Source organism: Scyliorhinus canicula, chromosome 23 (genome assembly GCF_902713615.1).
Source record: "Scyliorhinus canicula chromosome 23, sScyCan1.1, whole genome shotgun sequence".
Lineage (NCBI taxonomy): Eukaryota > Metazoa > Chordata > Chondrichthyes > Carcharhiniformes > Scyliorhinidae > Scyliorhinus > Scyliorhinus canicula.
The window spans coordinates 8,528,551-8,547,408 of record NC_052168.1 but is presented as its reverse complement, the minus strand read 5'-3'; the positions used below and the strand labels follow the sequence as shown (position 1 = coordinate 8,547,408).

Sequence of the window (18,858 nt, the reverse complement as noted above, 5' to 3'; positions counted from 1 at the left end):
CGTGAGACCCCACGTAGCCCAGCCAATGAGGCTCACCGTGAGGGGCAGAGCTTCCTCATCAGCAGGGGAGCTAATCAGGGTCACCAATGATGTGTTGGGTAAGCTGAGTCGATGTGAACTGCACTTGATGCAGTGTAGAGGGAGACAGACTTCCAACACTTGATGAGATGCAACACGATTTTATTTAACATCTAAACTATTATACATGTTCAACTGTGGGTTGACACTATGCTGACTTGACTGGAGATCTGATACTAGCCTGACCAGACTTACTAGCTACCACATGGTGTTTGCACTGGCTAGCTCACGGGCTCTGACTGTCTCGGTGGCTGGGTCCCGAGAGAGCGGGAAACCTGGTGCCCTCTGGCTTTATAGTGGTCGTGTCCTGCCTGCTGATTGGCTGCTGTGTTTTGTGTGCTCACTGGTCATCCTGTGTGTCAATCACTGCCTGTCTGCACTCCATTATATACATAGATATATATTATGACATCTCCCCCTTTTTTTTAAATATTGTTTGTGTTCAGATAATAAATATTAAGGTGCATGTGCGTGTGGATGTGTATATGTGCGTGACTATATACAGAATGTGCTAAAATGAACTGATATGCATAGGAAGGTGTCGCTAGTGCAGATATAGGTAGATGAAACGGTAAAAACGATATTTACAGAGGTCAAAACGATGAGGTAACAAAATTGTGCAAACGTTCGGTCTATAAGTTTAGTCTTTGTGACGGGCGTCGAATTCTGGTTGGCCGCCTCAAGGGTGGATCAGGGGCCGCCTGCACTTGGATAGGCGGGACTGCCGCCAATGCGGTGGTCGCAGAGGTTGGCAGGATTGCTGGTAGATCGGTGGCCTCGTGGTATGGCACGTCCGGAGGAAGCATTGTCCTTTCTCAAATGTGGAGACCAAAACTGCGCCCAGTATTCCAGATGTGGCCTCGCTAAAGCCCTGTTTTAGGAAACATGGGAAACACATGCAAGGGAAGGCTGCCATCTCCAAGTTCCCCTCCAATCATCCCAATTTTGAAAAACACTTTACATTCACTGTCGCTGGGTCAACATCCGAGAACACTCTGCCAAATCGCACAGTGGGCACACCTAGATCATTGAAACATATACGGCGGGATTCTCCATTGCCCGATGCCGATATCGTAATTGGCGATTGGGCGGAGAATCGACTGAATCATGCGCCCAGTTCGTTCGTGCATTTACATTTGATTTTTATTAATTTTTTCACAGGATGTGGCCTTCGCTGGTTAGGCCAGCAATTGTTGTCCATCCCCAGTTGCCCTTCAAAAGGTGCTGGCAAGCTGCCTTCTTGAACCACTGCAGTCCCTGAGGTGTAGGTACCCACCCACAGCGCTGTGAGGGAGGGAGTTCCAGGATTTCGCCCCAGCGACAGTGAAGGAACGGCCAATGCATTTCCAAATCAGGATGGTGAGTGACTTGGAGGGGAACCTCCAGGTGGTGGGGTTCCCAGGCATCTGCTGCCCTTGTCCTTCTAGATAGTGGTGGTCATGGGTTTGGAAGGTGCTGCATAAGGGTCCTTGGCGAGTTCTTGCATCTTGTAGCGCAGTGGTTAGCACTGTTGCTTCACAGCTCCAGGGTCCCAGGTTCGATTCCCGGCTTGGGTCACTGTCCGTGCGGAGTCTGCACGTTCTCCCTGTGTCTGCGTGGGTTTCCTCCGGGTGCTCCGGTTTCCTCCCACAAGCCCCGAAAGACGTGCTGTTAGGTAATTTGGACATTCTGAATTCTCCCTCTGTGTACCGAAGCAGGTGCCGGAATGTGGCGACGAGGGGAGTTTTTTTAACCTTTATTGTCAGAAGTAGGCTTACATTAACACTGCAATGAGGTTACTGTGGAAAGCTCCTAGTCGCCACATTCTGGCTCCTGTTTGGGTACACTGAGGGAGAATTCAGAATTCTCAGCCGGTACGGGAATTGAACCCACGTTGCTGGCCTTGTTCTGCATCACAAACCACCTGTCCAGACCACTGAATTGATTTTCACAGTAACTTCATTGCGGTGTTAATGTAAGTTTAATTGTGACAATAAATATTATTCTGATTATGTCCTGCCCAGCCGAGCTGGTTCTAAGTGGTTAGCACCTCAATGCTGGGCAAGTCGGCCTGTTGAGAGGACATAGGTGTTCGACCGCCTTTCTTTCCATCAGATCTGGAGGACCTTGGAGAGGCACCGCTGGCGTTACCTCTCCAGCGCTTTGAGGGGCCCGCTGTCGGTGGTCCCAGTAAGGTAACACAGCAAGTCTGCCCATGCTCCAGCTCCAAACCGCTTGGCAAACTGAAGCTGGCATGCTATTCAGTGAAATGGACATAAGCTTCAGGGGGAAATCTCTCCCTTCACCGTATGGAGCAAAGAGTCACCACCAGCAGTTATAAATGCTTTCTTTCCCTCATCTCCGACAGTCCTGTGACCCAGAATATATGGATGCTATTTATAGACAGAATTGCAGCGTAGTTTAAGCTGCTTCAGCACGACACTGCCTGAAATAAGAGACAGAAGGATTCCTCTCTGCAGATCTGACTGTGTGTTCAGACCGGTGGCTGTATCATAGGTTATTTCATTCACTTCCTCGGATTTATTGGCCAGAAAAGGTTGACTGAACTTTATTTTTGATTCCCGGAATCTAGTGGCTCGGTGCAACAGAATGCCTCGGGAAGATAACCAGCCTAGTGTGGGACTGGAGTCACCAGGCCTGGTAAGGATAGCATGTTACTCTCTCGCGAGGACGTAAGTGAACCGGATCAGATTTTAAGGGTCGCTTGACGGGTCACATTTTATTACGTTCCGGAGTGGGTTTTTAAAAAATCAATTTAGAGTACCCAATTAAGGGGCAATTTAGCGTGGCCAATCCTGCACATCTTTGGGCTGTGGGGGTGAGACCCACGCAAACACGGAGAGAATGTGCAAACTCCACACGGGCAGTGACCCAGAGCCGGGATCGAACCCGGGACCTCGGCGCCGCAAGTGTTTTTTTGTCAAATTCAGCAGAAGAACCCAAGGAACAACAAACATACAAACGTACAAACTAGGGGCAGGAGGAGGCCACTCGGCCCCTCGAGCCTGTTCCGCTATTCAATAAGATCATGGCTGATCTGATTGTAACTTCAACCCCACACTCCTGCCGAACCCCGTTAACCTTTCACCCCTCCCACCCCTTGTTATTCAAGAACCTATCCAGCTCTGCCTTAAAGTCATTCAAAAACTCTGCTTACCATCTCTTTTTGAGGAAGAGAGTTCCAGAGAGAGATCCTGGGAGAGAAAGAAATTTGCCTCAGATCCGTCTTAAGTGGACGACCCCCTCTTATTTTTAAACAGTTACCCCAGTTCTAGATTCTCCAACAAGAGGAAACATCCTCTCTGTCATGAAATGCACTCATGCACATAATGAGGCAGTGACAGACACCCAGTACAGCCAATCAACACACAGGACAGAACACAACCAATCACCAGGCAGAACACTAGAAGGTGGTCTCCCAGTATAAAACACACGAGGCATCAACACTCTGCCTCTTTCCACTGGTGACAACTGTAGTGACAGTCAGGGTGGATATATAAGTTTGCACCTTCTACACGTGGCTCAGAGCCAGTCTGGTCTAGTTAGTTATAGTTAGCACGCTTAGATTAGTAGAGTGTCAAACCCACAGTGAATTGTGTGCACTGCTTAACAAGTTCAATAAAGTGTATTGAAATAACATCAAAGTTTGGAGTCTACTTTCAAGTACAACTGCATTTAGTTGCAGTCCGTGTTACCCCAGGGTGATTAACACGACACTCTCCACATCCACCTTGTCAACACCGCTCAGGATCATCGTGACCTCTTCTTTTTTTTTCTCCTTTTTTTAAAATTTAGAGTGCTCAATTCAATTTTTCCAATTAAGGGGGCAATTTAGAACTTAGAACATAGAACAGTACAGCACAGAACAGGCCCTTCGTCCCTCGATGTTGTGCCGAGCAATGATCACCCTACTCAACCCCACGTATCCACCCTATACCCGTAACCCAACAACCCCCCCCCCCCTAACCTTACTTTTTAGGACACTAAGGGCAATTTAGCATGGCCAATCCAACTAACCCGCACATCTTTGGACTGTGGGAGGAAACCGGAGCACCCGGAGGAAACCCACGCACACACGGGGAGGACGTGCAGACTCCACACAGACAGTGACCCAGCCGGGAAGCGAACCTGGGACCCTGGAGCTGTGAAGCAACTGTGCTAACCACTGTGCTACCCTCATACTCATACAGGCCCTTATGGGTGTTATTCGTGATGAATTTACGGGAAGTTCGAGCTGGAGGTAGTTGTGTCTAGTTTTGTCTGTCCACCTACGAGATTAGCGGACAAGTCCTCTGTATGTGCCGCGAGGTACCTGTCCAATTTTGAGACCTGGTTCACTGTGAGGTTATAATCCCCACAGAGGCGGAAATGATTTATCCAGTTTCAGGATGGACGGGGCCCACATCACGAATTGCGTGGTTTTATTATCCCTGAACCTTCCAGCCGCCCAAACTCTACTTTCTCCAGCAGCGTGCGTGGAAACGGCCGCGCCCTGGAGCCTTTTGGCATCGGGGTAGACATGGATTCTGGCTCTGACTCCTTTAATTTTTCCAAGCCTCTCTTGGAAAACTTCAGGATATTTACTGGTCATTTCGTAAAGTCCTCCAACGCCCAATCTGGAAATTACCAGCCAATCCAGTCTGATCCTCTGGGGCCAATCTTTGCCCCATAAAATGTGGTCCCTGCCCTCTCACGGTGATAGGTGGTAGTCAGGCTGACTCTTGTCTCTAGATAACTGGGGTCGTCGTGGTTGCTATGATCGGTAAAGGTTCCTCCGTGTAGGTGGCTAATCGCGTTCTGGTTGGATAGGATTGCACTCCGGATGCAGTTGAATATCTGTTCTCCAATGACGGACACCTCTTTTGTCTACGTCCATTACATAGAATCATAGAATCCCTCCAGTGGAGGAGGCCATTCAACCCATCGAGTCCGCACTGACCCTCTGAAAGAGCGCCCCACCCAGACAGATGCCCCACCCTATCCCCGTCACCCAGTAACTCCACCTAACCTTTTGGGCACGAAGGGGCAATTTAGCACGGCCAATCCACTTAACCTGCACATCTTTGGAGTGTGGGAGGAAACCGGAGAACCCGGAGCAAACCCACGCAGACGCGGGGAGAACATGCAGACTCCGCACAGACAGTGGCCCAAGGCTGGGATCGAACCCGGCTCCCTGCCTCTGTGAGGCAGCAGTGCTAACCACCGTGTCACCGTGCCGCCCATTTCTAACGGATGACCATTCTGAGTAGCCTGATCATTATTGGGGGGACCTTAGTTGTAATGATACAGTTGAATTGCATCACCCCGTCGTCTGGAAGTGGGCATATTGCGTGGTACGAGCCCCAGGTTGGCCTTAGCCTCTTGCCTGGGGAACACACGTCTTGCCAAGTCTGCTAACATTGCCTTGGTTATGCCCTTCGAGTGTGATTACAGTAATCTATTAGCTAGCACTTGCTCTCCTCCGGAGCGGGATCTCTGGTACACTTGGGGTTATCATAGAATCCCTACAGTGCAGAAGGAGGCCATTCGGCCCATCGAGTCTTCTGAAGGAGCACCCCATCTAAGCCCCATCTCCCGCCCTATCCATAGTTTTGTCAACTGTCAGGGAGACCCTGCGGATTTTTGGTTAGACAATGGGTGACTCCCATAGGTGCCTTCATCTAAGGTTAAGCTTTCTAGTGAGAGACCCCTCCTCCCGACTCGAGGACGTTATTGGCTGGTGTCCCGTGCAGATCCTGAGCCCCTTTCTCTGCATTCTCCAGGGACAGGAATCTCCCATTGGCCTTTTGAGGCCTACGTTAGGCTCCGCCAGTCACTTCTTTTGAGTGGTGACATTACTTATTCCACACACCAGCCTATCTCACAGCATCTCGCTCAGGGATGGGTCTCAAATTCACAATGTTCCTCCCGCTTTTGCAACCTACTGAGAAATTCAGTGACGGCTTCCTCCGGGGTCCTTCCCACCGGACTAAAATGGTATCTTTGGAGGATGAGGGTTTCCTACCAGGTCTATGAGCTCGTCAAAAGCCTTGAGTCAGGGGCCTCTGGGTAGGTTAAGCTTTTGAAATCATGCTGAACACCGCGACCCCCAAGTGTCAGGGGGGTAACTTTCTGCTTCTCTTCTCCCACAATTTGTTTGGAAAAAAAGAAATAACGCATGCGCTCTGCATATCCTCCGTTAATATCGTACGGCTATTTGCATTGTTTACCGGGGAGTTGTTTGTTTCACGCTGAAGGTTGTTCGGGGAGCTTGGTTTTACTCCTCGTCGCCAATGTAATACCTCTGCAAGGTCAAGCTTCGTGCAAACTCTAGTTTATTTAGATGCCGAAAAGAGCCACAGAGGTGACGTCCCAGCCTGGAGACCATCGGGAATGTCGGTACGGGCCTGGTCCGCAGGTTTTACACTCCCGCCGGATAGTTCCGATTGCTGGAGCCTCCGCCCGCTCAACAGGGGGACTCGTACTCCACGAACCACCCGGGGAGATCTGTCGATGGCCCTTCGTGGTCGCCATGACACTGAGGTGGACAGATTTACAATCAATAAAAGGGAATCAAGGGTTGCAGAGCTAAGGCGGGAAAATGGAGTTGAGGATTATCATGATCAGATCAGTCACGATATCATTGCCTGGCGAAGCAGACTCGATGGGCCGAATGGCCTACTTCTGCTCTAACACCTTATAAGATCATAAGAAATAAGAGAAGGTGCAGGCCATTCATCCCCTTGAGCCTGCTTTACCATTCAGTACCATTTAACTCCACTTTCCTACCTCTCCCCAAAACGTTTGATCTCCCATCGTCGCTCAAAACTTTGTCTAACTCGGCCTTGAATATATTCAATGACCCATAGCCCCCACTGCTCTCCTGGGGGGACAGGATTCCACAAACTAACGACCTCTCGTTCCGCAGCCTCACCTCGTTCCCCGCGGACCTCGCGACCCCGTCATGGGCCCCCGACCAGCGACTCCCCCAGGCCTGCACCGTGCGGCCGCCCAGCCACAATGCTGCCCCAGCCTGCCACTTTTGCGGCCAGAATCAGCACTCGCAGCAGCACTGCCCGGCCCGCAACGCGACCTGCAGCAGCTGTGGGCGAAAAGGACACTAGCCTCAGCCCCAGCCTCTAACCCTCCCACGGCTCAAAGCACTCGTTCCCTGAATTCACAGGCCCGCAGGCCCTGTAATGCTGCAGCCTGTATGCCGAATCCGCCCCCACCCGACATGTGCGACTCATGGGGGCGGCCATCTTGGCAATCGTCCTCCATGCGGCCGGCCATGTGCGACTCATGGGGGCGGCCATCTTGGCAATCGTCCTCCATGCGGCCGGCCATGTGTGACTCATGGGGGCGGCCATCTTGGGATCCAACACTCCAAACTCTGAAACTCACCTCGACGACTACGAACTCAGAGGGCAGTCATCACGGGGCCACTCCAGCACAGCTGATCGAGCCGCTGACTACCCGCAGCTCAGCACAGTCACTCTGGACCAATCACGCCCGAAGCATCTGCGAAAGTCGATGGCAGAGGTCCAAATCAATGGGTACAGCACGCCATGCCTTTTCAACTCCGTGAGTACTGAGAGCTTCATACACCCAGACCTGGTAAGACGCTGTTCGCTCCTCGTTTTTCCCGTGCGGCAAACTATCTCTATCGCTTCAGGCTCCCACTCTGTCCAGATCCAGGGGCGCACCTCCGCGACACTCACAATCCGAGGCGCTAGCTATGCAAAATTTCAACTCTACGTCTTGCCCGAACTCTGCGCGCCACTCTTATTAGGCCTAGACTTTCAATGTAACCTTAAGAGCCTCACCCTCAGCTTCGGCGGGCCCCTGCCCCCACTCACTATCTGCAGCCTCGCCACGCTGCGAATCTCCCCCCCCTCCCCTCTTTGCCAATCTCACACAAGACCCGTAGCCACTCGCAGCAGGCGGTACAGCCTGCAGGATAGGGTGCTCATCAGATCGGAGGTCCAAAAGCTTCTCAGTGAGGCGATCATAGAGGCCAGCAATAGTCCCTGGAGAGCTCAGGTGGTGGTCGTGAGGACCGGGGAAAAATTCCGTATGGTTGTCAACTATAGTCAGACCATAAATAGATTTACGTTCCTTGACGCGTATCCCCTCCCCAGGATTGCAGACATGGTAAACCAGATCGCCCTGTACTGGCTCTTTTCCACGGTGGATCTGAAGTCTGCATACCACCAGCTCCCAATCCGCCCAGAGGACCGCCACTACACGGCATTCGAGACCGATGGCCACCTCTTCCATTTCCTCCGGGTCCCCTTCGGCGTCACTAACGGGGTTTCGGTGTTCCAACGAGCAATGGACCGAATGGTGGACCAGTACGGGCTGCGGGCCATGTTTCCGTACTTGGACAATGTCACCATCTGCGGTTATGACCAGCAGGACCACAACACAAACCTCTACCGTTTTCTCCAGAGGGCTCAGAAATTAAACCACACTTTTCCGCACAACCAGTCTAGCCTTCCTCGGCTATGTCGTGGAAAACGGAGTCCTGGGCCCAGACCCGGACCGTATGCGCCCATTAGAACTTAGAACTCCCCCTCCCTCATTTTCCCAAGGCCCTCAAACGGTGCTTGGATTTCTTTTCCTACTACGCCCAGTGGGTCCCTCAATATGCGGACAAAGCCCACCCACTCTTTAAGCCACACTATTTCCCTGTCAGCTGAGGCACGCCAGGCCTTCAACTGCATCAAGGAGGACATCGCCAAGGCGCCCACGACTCCTCCCCCTGGACTGCTGTATAAATACCAATGCTCAGAGCCAGTCGTTCAGTTCATCGAGAGTTCAACGTGGAACAGGCTGGCTCTGTTGTAAGTAGATTAAAACCACTGTTCATATCTTAAAGCACGTGTCTAGTGAATTGATGGTTCCATCACACCCTCAGTAACACAGCACACCCTCAGTAACACAGCACACCCTCAGTAACGCAGCACATCCTCAGTAACACAGCACACCCTCAGTTACACAGCACACCCTCAGTACCGCAGCACACCCTCAGTTACACAGCACACCCTCAGTAACGCAGCACATCCTCAGTAACACAGCACACCCTCAGTAACGCAGCACACCCTCAGTTACACAGCACACCCTCAGTAACGCAGCACATCCTCAGTAACACAGCACACCCTCAGTAACGCAGCACATCCTCAGTAACACAGCACACCCTCAGTAACGCAGCACATCCTCAGTAACACAGCACACCCTCAGTTACACAGCACACCCTCAGTAACGCAGCACACCCTCAGTAACACAGCACACCCTCAGTAACACAGCACACCCTCAGTTACACAGCACACCCTCAGTAACGCAGCACACCTTCAGTAACGCAGCACACCCTCAGTTACACTGCACACCCTCAGTAACGCAGCACACCCTCAGTATCGCAGCACACCCTCAGTAACTCAGCACACCCTCAGTTACACAGCACACCCTCAGTAACGCAGCACACCCTCAGTAACACAGCACACCCTCAGTTACACAGCACACCCTCAGTTACACTGCACACCCTTAGTAACGCAGCACACCCTCAGTATCGCAGCACACCCTCAGTAACACAGCACACCCTCAGTAACACAGCACACCCTCAGTTACACTGCACACCCTCAGTAACTCAGCACACCCTCAGTTACACAGCACACCCTCAGTAACGCAGCACACCCTCAGTAACACAGCACACCCTCAGTTACACAGCACACCCTCAGTAACACAGCACACCCTCAGTTACACAGCACACCCTCAGTAACACAGCACACCCTCAGTAACGCAGCACACCCTCAGTAACGCTGCACACCATCAGTAACGCAGCACACCCTCAGTCAGTACCGCAGCACACCCTCAGTAACGCTGCACACCATCAGTAACGCAGCACACCCTCAGTTACACAGCACACCCTCACTTACACAGCACACCCTCAGTTACACAGCACACCCTCAGTAACACAGCACACCCTCAGTAACGCAGCACACCCTCAGTAACACAGCACACCCTCAGTAACGCAGCACACCCTCAGTAACGCAGCACACCCTCAGTAACACAGCACCCCCTCAGACCCGTCCACCAGCATCACCAGAAACAGTAAGTCCAAGGTCAACGCTCGCTACCAGACGGACGACCTTAGCTGTTCTCCTGTATCTCTTTGAACCCAACAGCCTCAAATCCGAACAACGGCCATTGTTCCTCTGACTGAGTGAAATTGAAAATCACTTATTGTCACGAGTAGGCTTCAATGAAGTTACTGTGAAAAGCCCCTAGTCGCCACATTCCGGCGCCTGTCCGGGGAGGCTGGTATGGGAATCGAACCGTGCTGCTGGCCTGCTTGGTCTGCTTTATAAGCCAGCGATTTAGCCTTGTGAGCTAAACCAGCCCCTGAGTGGGCACCCGAAGTTAAGTATAGGCGTTAGCGTTAGAGATAGTTTAGTTTGTAGTACTGTTGTGCATGAGTAGATCTTACTGTGTGTGTAAATAAAGTAGTATTGACTTTGAACTAATTAACTGGTGTATTGGCTCTTTGATCGGTATTCGGGTTTGAACCTCGTGGCAGTATCGAAAGACTCTGAAAGTAAACATAATTAGGATTAAGGAAGGCGACCATATTGACTGCTATATTTATAGCAAATAAACAGAGCAACACCCTCACCCCCTTAGCGGGGAAGCCCATGTTCCGCAAGGGACACAGGGAATATAATCAACCCCCCCAGCAACAGTGGTTAGCACTGCTGACTCCCAGCACCAGGGTCCCAGGTTCGATTCCCGGCTTGGGTCACTGTCTGTGTGGAGTTTGCACGTTCTCCCTGTGTCTGCGTGGGTCTCCTCCGGGTGCTCCCACCTTCCAAAGAGTTTCGGGTTAGGTGGATTGTCCGTGATAAAATTGCTCCTTCGTGTGCAGGGATGTGCAGGTGAGGTGGAAGAGAGCTGGGGACTGGGCCTAGGCGGGGTGCTCTTTCAGAGGGCCGGTGCAGACCTGACGGGCCGAAGGGCCTCCTCTCGCATTGTCGGGATGCAGTGGTTCTATGGTAAGTCCCGAGCAGGTGCGGGTTGTGACAAGAAGCTCCAGGGGTACGTCCAACCCGAGTTGGTGACTTTAACCGCGGGGAACCCTTTTTTTTTGGTAAACACACATTTTACTGATGGGCGCTTGCAACCCCACCCGGCTATTCGCGAATGAGAGAGAGAACAAAGGCAGAAAGAAAAAGAGAGAGCAAGAAAAGGAAAAAGGTGATACCCAGGGAGGCGAGGCGGTCAGTGATTGGAAACAGAGAAAAGGATAGAGGGAAGGCATAAAGACAGAATAAAAAGGGGAGACAAGGGGGTGAGCAGGGAAATGTAAAAGAGGCACACAGAGAGGAGGCGACGACAAATAATTGGGCCAAAGGACAAAGAAGCAGGCAAAAGGAGAGAGGCTGTGGATGTGCACGAGACAAAGGGAGAGGAGAGGAGGTAGCAGGAAAACAGGATTAAGAAAAGCTTATGAGGGAATGAATGAACACTGAATGGCTAATTCTTTCATTGAGGTCTGCCTCTCTGTGTCAGATTTTTAAGAATGAACCTTTGCTTTTTATTCATGACCGTGGATGGCATTCAGCTTCGCGCCAGGTTCTCTCTCTCTCTCTTGGCTTTGTCCACACATTTCTCTCTCCGTCTGCCTATCTGTCTGTCTATCTGTCTGTGTGTCTCTCTCTCTGTCTGTCTGCCTCTTCACAACCTGTCGTCTGAAGCCACATTGCTATTTTTGGTACCTTTCTGTCTATATAAAACCCTCAGACCGAGATGCCTCGGGGCAGTATCGACTCTTTCTATTCTGTTTATAGAACATTTGAAGCTCTCAAGGGGGAGCTGCTGACGCAATTCGGCACGTGAGCCCCTTTGATAAATCTCGGACCCCTGACATGGAGTCTGCGTTGAGAATTTCAATTATTAACTGTCTGAGTGCCGAGGGAGCGATTCTGTAGCCGGAGACACAGTGAGGTGTTGGCACTGCGTATTGTTTCATCAAGAGCGCTTTCCTCATCCTTTCAATAATGACCATTTTCACTCACAATTCTTTGCAAGATGTTTATTTTCAATTCCTCCCCCCCCCCCCCCCCCCCGCCCCGCAATTTTGTACTCTCTTTTTTTCCCCCGCTCTCTAAAAAGGGATTCGCCCGCTCGCGTTTAGCTGGTCGTTCTGTGCAAGCGAATGTGGACTTTGATCGCAGGCACGATTTTCAAGTGCCGGGTGACACATTCACACATGTGCACAAACACATTCACACATGTGCACAAACGCATTCACACATGTGCACAAGCACATTCACACAAACACATGTGCTGACCCGCACGCACAAACATGCAGGCACTCACAAGCACACACATGTACATCCGACTAGGCACGTAAGCCCGGATATGGGCGGCACAGTAGCTAGCACTGTTGGCTTCACAGCGCCAGGGACCCGGGTTCGATTCCCGGCTTGGGTCACTGTCTGTGCGGAGTCTGCACGTTCTCCCCGTGTCTGCGTGGGTTTCCTCCGGGTGCTCCAGTTTCCTCCCACAAGTCCTGAAAGACGTGCTGTTAGGTGAATTGGACATTCTGAATTCTCCCTCCGTGTACCCGAACAGGCGCCGGAATGTGGCGACTAGGGGCGTTTCACAGTAACTTCATTGCAGTGTTAATGTAAGCCTACTTGTGACAATAATTATTATTAATATTATTATTATGCCCAAACGGGTACACACAGATTTACATAACCACGGACACACACATAAAATGCACACTTGCATGCACGCAGAAACATGCACACACAAAAATACTGCATGCGCAAACATGTATGCACATGTAAACACATATACACACACATGATCGCATGCATGCTGAAGGCACTGGACGCTGCAAAGGCTCTGGGCCCTGACAACATTCTGGCAATAGTACTGAAGACTTGTGCTCAAGAACTTGCCGCGCCCATAGCTAAGCTGTTCCAGTACAGCTACAACACAGGCAGCTCACCACCACCTTCTCCAGGGCAATTAGGGATGGGCAATAAAAGCTGGACTAGCCAGTGACACCCACATCCCTTGAATGAATTTTAAAAAGTACAGAAGCATGCTTACAAACACAGACACACAAAACCACACATGCACAAACGTGTATTACACATAATCACACACAAAAACACACGCACAAACATGTACACTCACAAAGACACATACAAGTACAAACATAAATGCACATACATGGACACACACAAAACACACACATGCACATAAATGCGCACACACATACAAACATGTATACACATACACATGCACAAAAAATACACACGCACAAACATGCACACACACACACAAGTGGGCGGCACAGCGGTTAGCACTGCTGCCTCACGGCACCAGGGACCCGGGTTCGATTCCAATCTCGGGCGACTGTGGAGTCTGTACGTTCTCCCCCTGTCTGCGTAGGTTTCCTCCGGGTGCTCCAGTTTTCTCCCACAGTCCAAAGATGTGCAGGTTTGGTGGATTGGCCGTGATAAATTGTCCTTAGTGTCCAGGTTGGATGAGGTTGTTGGGATGGGGAGTGGGCCTAGGTAGGGGGCTGTTTTGACGGGTCGGTGCAGACTCGATAGGGTCAAATGGCCTCCTTCTGCACTCTGGGGATTCTATTCTAGACACACATGAACACACACATGAACACACACAAAAACATATCCGTGTCTACACACACACAAGCACACTAAAGTAATTTGTTAACAACTTTTCATTTACAGAATTTACAGTGCAGAAGGAGGCCATTCAGCCCATCGAGTCTGCACCGTCTCTTTGAAAGAGCACCCTACCCAACCCACACCTGCACCCTATCCCCGTAACCCAGTAACCCCACCCAACACTAAAGACAATTTTGGACACTAAGGGCAATTTATCATGGCCAATCCACCTAACCTGCACATCTTTGGACTGTGGGAGGAAACCGGAGCACCCGGAGGAAACCCACGCACACACGGGGAGAACGTGCAGACTCCGCACAGACAGTGACCCAAGCCGGGTATCGAACCTGGGACCCTGGAGCTGTGAAGCAATTGTGCTAACCATTGTGCTACCGTGCTGCCTAACTTGAAGTAGACATCTTGACTGACATGATTCCAGTGCAACTAAGACCACCTGAGGTCAGTCACCGCTCCCCCTTCCCAAGCTACCACCAGTTACCAATCTTGAGTCTTTAATCAAATTATCTTGCTGCTGATGTTTTTCTGGAACAGTTCGCCGTAACGCCTGCGAGATCACCATTTGCCCAGGCTCGCAGTGCGAGTGCAGCATTGTTTGACTTTGCTTCGGGGTGCTGGCCACGTGGGCGCTGTCCTTGCGAACTTTCTCACGTTCTTGTGTTGGGACCCACGGCTCTCAATGGCTCCGTACCAAAGCAGTGAAATAAACCAGCGTTTAATCGTCAACCACACCGCTGCGGGTCTGGAGTCACGTGGAGGCCAGTAAGGGTGGCAGATTTCCTTCCTGAAAGAGACATCAGTGAACATCCCCTTAAATGTAACCGCCGACAGAAAATAGGTCTCTAAAAAATATAGACGTGGGATTTAGAAAGAGCATTGCTGAGTTGTGTCCAGGTGCGTTTCCATGGGGTGGAAGCAGCCTCACCACAGATACCCGCAAAGTCGCACTTTGAAGGACAGGGTAGCAATTCCCTTTGCTGCATCCACCAACACAGAAACATAGAACCATAGAAAATAGGAGCAGGAGGAGGCCATTCGGCCCCTCGAGCCTGCTCAGCCATTCATTATGATCATAGCTGATCATCCAACTCACTAGCCTGATTGCGCTTCCCCCCCCCCCCCCCCCCCCCCCCCCCCCCCCCCAGATCCTTTGATCTCCTTTGCCCCAAGTGCTGTATCTAACTGCATCTCGAAAACATACACTGCTCTGGCCTCAACTACCTTCTGTAGTTGCGAATTTCACAGGCTCACCGCTCTCTGGGTGAAGAAATCTCTCCTCATCTCTGTCCTAAATGGTCTACTCCGTATCCTCAGACTGAGACCCCCTGGTTCTGGACTCCCCGCACCATCGAGAACGTTATTCCTGCATCTCCCATATATCCTGTAGCCACTGGAAATAGCTTATCTCGTCATTGTCACATTGCTAGAAGGTCTTGTGGCGCAGCGGGTTAGCGTGCAGGCCTCTGAGCCGGATACTCCGGGTTCCAGTCCCACCCCAGGACTTGATGGTCAAGGAAGATGCGTTCGTCAAGCAGCCAAACAGGTTGAGTGTCAACGTGCAAATCCTCCCAAACGCACCAATGGCTGGCAGTAAGGGTGGGAGAGACTCACAGAATCAGAGAATAATACAGCACAGAAGGGGCCCTTCGGCCCATCGACTCTGCACCGAGGCTTGAGAACACCTGACCTGCCTACCTAATCCCATTTGCCTGCTCTTGGCCCATAGCCTTGAGTGTTATGACGCGCCAAGTGCTCATCCAGGTACGTTTTAAAGGATGTGAGGCAACCCCCCTCTACCACCCTCCCAGGCTGTGCGTTCCAGACCGTTACCACCCTCTGGGTAAAAAGGCTTTTCCTCAAATCCCCCCTCAACCTCCAGCCCCTCACCCTGAACTTGTGTTCCCCTCGTAGCCGACCCTTTCAACTCAGGGGAACAGCTGCTCCCTATCCACCCTGTCCATGTACCTCGTAATCTTGTCCACCTCAATCAGGTCACCCCTCAGTCTTCTCTGCTCCAGCGAAAACAACCCAAGCCTATCCAACCTCTCTTTATAACTTAAATATTCCATCCCAGGCAGCATCCTGGTGAATCGCCTCTGCACCCCCTCCAGTGCAATCACATCCTTCCTATAATGTGGCGACCAGAATTGCACCCATTACTCCAGCTGCGGCCTCACCAAAGTTCTACACACAAATCCAACATGACCGCCCTGCTTTTGTAATCTATGCCTCGAGTGATAATTCCGGGTCAACCATGTGAGGGAAAGATTGTTGGAACCTCTACCATCGCTATCCAAAGCTTGAGACTACAACATGCATGGAAAGGTACATGTTTCCATGAAGCGGATTCCCCTGAGCGATGGTGATGCAAGCCACATTGCTGTCTGTGGGAGCTTGCTGTGCGCAAAGGAGCTGCCTCATTCCTTCCATTACAATCGCGACTTTCTATTATTTCCCCTTGCCCACTCCTCCAACCCCCCCTCCCCCTCCCCCCCCCCCCCACACACACACACACACACCTGTTCCTGAAGGCCCACCAGGAAATCGACATAAGTGAATGGTTACATTTTGTTGCAAATTTGATCCTTGCCCCATCCTGTTTACACATGGATGGGGTCAACGCCAGCGTTTCGGCCTCATGGGGAACATATCTGGATTCCAGCCTCGTGCGCGTGAAGATCATTCAATCTCCCGGGCTAGAAATCGCTTCACGTTCCTCCTCGGAAGCCAAATGGGCCACGGGGAAGAATCTGTGTGGCTGAGGAGCATGGGAAGCTGATCCTCGGGCCTCGTTGCAACAATCGTGCCCTCTCCCGGGCGCCGATGGAGAAGCCCCGATGCAGCAGGACAAAACGTAAGTTTCTCTCCGTGCTCTTTACGGACCCGTGGTTAATTCTGTTGGAGAACTTGAGAATCGCATTTCCTCTGACCAGTTTCTCCAAGAATGTATTACAGGCCAGGGTTCAGAGAACACCAAATCATGGAGTTCACCTGATCCACAACCTTTAATAGATTTTTGGTTATGGGGAGCACAAGGGCCCACTCTACAAGTGTGGTGCAACAGAGATCTAAAGTACTTTTAAAACAAAACAATGTTTATTCTATGAATCCAGTTAACATTTTATAAACACACAGTAAACATCTTAGCAACTATCAACTCAAATTCTCCCCCCAAAGAATACAGTACTCTATAAGTAACCCTTAATCTTTCCCCGCAACATCCATAAGACAAATACCCTCTTTAACAAAAACAGCAGGTTTAAATTCTCTACTGAGAGCAGTTATCACTTTTAAATTAGGAAGTGATCTGAAGACATTCTTGTCATGCAGAGAGAGATCAAAATTACACCTTATTTGGCTGGATGCAGCTCCAACTCTGAAAATGAAACTAAACACACACTTTAGCTGCCAGTTCAATAACGAAAGTAAAAGCAGACAGACAGCCCAGCTCCACCCACACTCTGACATCACTGCAGCTATTTGATAAACACCCATTTCTTAAAGGTACTCTCATATCTGTCATGTGAGAGTACCTTTAAGAAATGGGTGCATATAAATGGGTGTGTATGTAAATATCTGTAGTGAGATTACCTTTAAGAAATGGGTGTTTCCTACTGCAGTGATGTCACAGAGTGGGTGGAGCTGTGCTGTCTGTTAGGTTTTACTTTCATTTTTGAGCAGGCTGCAGGGTGTGTTTTAGTTTTGTTTTCAGAGCTGGATAGCTGCAGTCACAGCCAGAAGGTGTATGAATCTCTCTCTGTAATCTAAAGACTGTAAATCGATCTTGGCGATTTAAAACTAATAACAGTAGTAACTTTAACCTGATGTGCTTCTGGTAAAAGGTGTTTTAAGTCGCATCGATGTTAAAAGGAAAGCTTAAAAGTTTACTTAGTGTTGTAGTCTTTGGGGGTTGTATTTGAATTGATGGTTGCTAAGATGTTCACTGTATGTTTTAAAAAGGTTAACTTGAGTTCATAGAATAAACATTGTTTTGCTTTTAAAAAATACTTTTCCATTTCTGCTCTACCACACCTGTAGAGTGGGCCGTGTGCTCCCCATACCACAATCTAGTAAAAGTTGTGGGTCAGGTGAACTCCATGATACACTTTGGGGTTCTCTAAACCCTGACCCATAACACATGACAATTGAAGGATGGTCTTTTGCACGGGCAGACCCCTTTTTGCATATTTGAAGCTGCTCGCAGGCAACTGCCAAGGACGCATGAATCAGCGAAGACCAATACGGTGGCAGCCATTCAGATCGGCCGTGGGGACACAAGTCCTGAAATAAGTAGTGCCCGATATATGCCTGAAAAACAGGCGCATTTGTGTTGATCTCTCATGCCCCTCGCAACAGTCAGTCCCAATTAAAGATTTCCACAACAACTTTCATTCCTGTAGCACCATTAATGCAGTAAAGCTGGAACAGTGATAGAACAGAATTTGCTGCTGAGGGAAGAAGAGGAGAAATTCTAAATGCTTGGGCAAAGTTGTACGTTTTCAAGGGTGCGAAAGAATGGGGGAGTGATTCCAACAGCAGAATCAGAGGTGAGGAGTCCCACCAGCTGGAAACATGGCCACCAGTGGAGGTGAAGGAAGGTGCACAAGAGGAAAGAGTTGGGTTGGATTGGATTGGATTGGATTTGTTTATTGTCACGTGTACCGAGGTACAGTGAAAAGTATTTTTCTGCGAGCAGCTCAACAGATCGTTCAGTACATGGTAAGAAAAAGGAATAAAAGAAAATACATAATAGGGCAACACAAGGTATACAATGTAACTACATAAGCACCGGCATCGGATGAAGTATACAGGGTGCAGTGTTAATGAGGTCATAGACATAGACATAGAATAGTACAGCACAGAACAGGCCCTTCGGCCCTCAATGTTGTACCGAGCAATGATCACCCTACTCAAACCCACGTATCCACCCTATACCCGTAACCCAACAACTCCCCCCCTTAACCTTACTATTAGAACACTACGGGCAATTTAGCATGGCCAATCCACCTAACCCGCACATCTTTGGACTGTGGGAGGAAACCGGAGCACCCGGAGGAAACCCACGCACACACGGGGA

The 18,858-nt window shown here is 50.3% G+C and overlaps 1 protein-coding gene across 1 annotated transcript in view; it reads left to right on the top strand.

Annotated features, from left to right (window-relative positions):
- The first annotated feature begins 2,381 nt into the window (after positions 1-2,381).
- Positions 2,382-18,858, top strand: part of LOC119956593 (DNA ligase 1-like) — an 81,795-nt gene continuing 65,318 nt past the window's right edge. The window contains exon 1 of the mRNA XM_038783924.1: positions 2,382-2,718. The gene's annotated coding sequence lies outside the window, so the exon portion shown is untranslated. The remainder of the gene's footprint in view (positions 2,719-18,858) is intronic.